A 2,640-nucleotide genomic window follows, 5' to 3' on the forward strand; every position below is an offset into this window, starting at 1 on the left:
GTCTGACTCCTCTGCTAAAGTCGTTCGTTTCTAGGTTGCAGCGTGGCAGCCCTACTGGGCCAGGGCCTGGGAGTGGTTAACTCCTCTGGTCCAGGCTGCAGCTTCTGCCTCCCAGCTTTCTGCATTCCCCAGACTCAGTGGGGACTTCTAGAGACCTGCAAGAAGGCTAAGTATGACTTTCCTCAACTCCTTCAACGATTGCCATCTCCCTCCCCGCAGAGCCTTGTCCCCAGGTGAATCTTAGTGAGGTCCAAAGGGATAAATGTTACCAACCCCTGTTGGGAATGATTATACCAATGATAGCTGTCCTCAGCTGTTAGCCTTAAAGCCACCATGAGTTTAACTAGGTGCCTCAGTGGCTCATCTGACAACTTCGTTTTGATGACTCTGTGGCATAAGTTATTATTTATTGACTAGAAAAGCAGGAAAGGGGGACTGGAGAGATGGCTCAGTGGTTAAGAGCACCGACTGCTCTTCCAGAGATCCTGAGTTCAAATCCCAGCAACCACATGATGGCTCACAACCATCTGTAATAAGATCTAGTGCTCTCTTCTGGTGTGTCTGAAGACAGCTACAGTGTACTCATATACAATAAATAAAATCTTTAAAAAAAAAAAAAAAGAAAAGAAAAGCAGGAAAGCCAGTGCGAGTAATCTCAGTCACCAAGAGTTGGTTGGCGCAGCCCTAGAACAGCCTCTGCACTACCATTTAAGTTTTCCTGAGCCCTCTTCCCAAGGAGGTCTGGACTTGGGAACCCCATCTGTGAAATAGAGAAACTGACAAGAGTTAACACCGCTAGCCCCGGATAGAGAGTTGGGCCAAGACACCTTCCAAGTATTTATTAGTGATCACTCCTCCTGGTGGCTGCGGTTGGCTTGGGCGAAGATCCCAGCTTCCCTGCCTCCTGGCTGCCAGCACTGGGGTTGGTGAACACCTCCCAGCCTCTCTGTCTCCACAGCTGGAAAACAGAGACAGGAATAACTGCCCTTGGTTCTGGTGATACAGGTAACGTTCTGCCCACCACCCAACTAAGGATTGGTGTGAAATATCCTATCTTGCCAGTATGACTGTTGACCACAATCAGTAAGGGACAGAGAAGGCCACTGTGGGTACCTCCAGGCTCAAAGTGGAGCTGGACAGGTAGGAGAGCTACTGGCTCAGGAGTCGCTAGGCAGAGAAAGCAGGCTGGGTAGGAGGGTTCTGCTGTCTCTGGATCCCCAAGACCTCCTGTTTTAAGCCTGCATCCCTGTACCTTTTCTCCAGAGACTGGAACCTGGTCTAGGGAAGGAGCCAAGGAGTAGGGACAACCCCAAGGCTAACATGGCTCAGAAGGTGACTCGGCTGAGGCTGGGTGGGATCTCAGGGTCTGGGAATGACCTCTCGGGATGCAGTGACCCGTGTTCTCCTCTATTGTCCCATCCTCCCTGCCCACCATGGGTCAGGTCCCTGGTCCCAGCCTAGACATCTGGAACTGGGGCAGACAAAGGGCTGCGGGAAGGGACAATAACCTTCTGTCCGTTTTCAGAGGCTGGGCCAGGCCTGGCCAGGGCTGGGGGCCGGAGCCCCGGCGAGGCGGTGCCAGGCCCCCCGCGGGCAGCGGACAATGTTGGCAGTGATGGAGAGGAGGCATTTCAAAGCGTTTTGTTCCTCCTGACCCCCTCCCCTCCACACATCTAGCCTCAGCTCCGGGTGAGGCCCCAGCCCCACCCCCAGCCACCCAGGCCTTGCTCTGGGCTGCTTGGGGACTGGCCACATTCTTGACCTCAGGGGAAAAGTTTAGACTCTTTGCGCCCTGGGCGACAATAACAGTGTCACAGACCTGATTTAGGAGCAGCACTTACCATCACAAAGCCACAGACAAAGGGCGGAGGCTGAGAGCGCAGGATGGCCTCGGAGGAGCCTACTCCATTGCCAGACTCTGCCTTCTCTTCTAGGTTCTGCCCCGGGCCCATGCGGTGCCAGGCATGACACGCCTGGGAGGACAGGAGCAGAGGGAGGGAAGGGACAGCACCCAAGTAGGAATGAAGGAGTTTTGTGTCACTTCTTACTCTCCGGGGAAACTGTTAAGTGACCCTGGATAGGTCCTTCCCCACTCCAGGCCTCAGTTTCCCTATCTGTAATGGAGATGCTACATACAGTAGGGTACTGAGAGCAGGAGGCTCTCTGCCCTTGCGGCAAGAGGGTTTCAAGAACAATGGTGGCCAGGCTGGGGATGTACACCTGGAGGAGGCCCATTCACTCAAAAGGCTTAGGCTATGGGTTCTCCTGGGCTCCAGTGGCTCCAGATCAGCCTGGACAACACAGTGAGATCCAGTGTGAGGAGATGTGGTGGAGAGAGGGCTCCCAATGCACCCTGGCACTACCCAGGTGCCGGCTTACTAAACCCTTACTGGATTTCACCGCTTTGATCATGTCAACCCCTATCAACCTTACGAAGTAGGTGTGTCAATAGTTCTGCTTTAAAGCTGACAAACTGAGGCTTAGAGAAGTCGAGTGGCTTGCCCAGGGCCAGGCTGCTACCCTCCTGACTGCCCCTGTGGGAAGGAGTGAGGAGGCAGCTGGCCCAGGCTGAGCTGGGGTGGAAGGGCCTCCCCTCCCAACAGAAGGCCATGAATAAATAAATATTTGATTATCCCCAGG

The 2,640-nt window shown here is 54.1% G+C and overlaps 1 long non-coding RNA gene across 1 annotated transcript; it reads right to left on the minus strand.

Annotated features, from left to right (window-relative positions):
• Positions 1-824: 824 nt before the first annotated feature.
• On the minus strand, positions 825-1,891 carry LOC116901209. Its single transcript, XR_004387965.1, has 2 exons — positions 1,842-1,891; positions 825-958 (listed from the first exon to the last, which is right to left on the minus strand). It is a non-coding gene; the product is annotated as an uncharacterized LOC116901209 (long non-coding RNA).
• Between the last annotated feature and the right edge of the window lie 749 nt (positions 1,892-2,640).

This window comes from Rattus rattus, chromosome 5 (genome assembly GCF_011064425.1).
Source record: "Rattus rattus isolate New Zealand chromosome 5, Rrattus_CSIRO_v1, whole genome shotgun sequence".
NCBI classification, from domain to species: domain Eukaryota; kingdom Metazoa; phylum Chordata; class Mammalia; order Rodentia; family Muridae; genus Rattus; species Rattus rattus.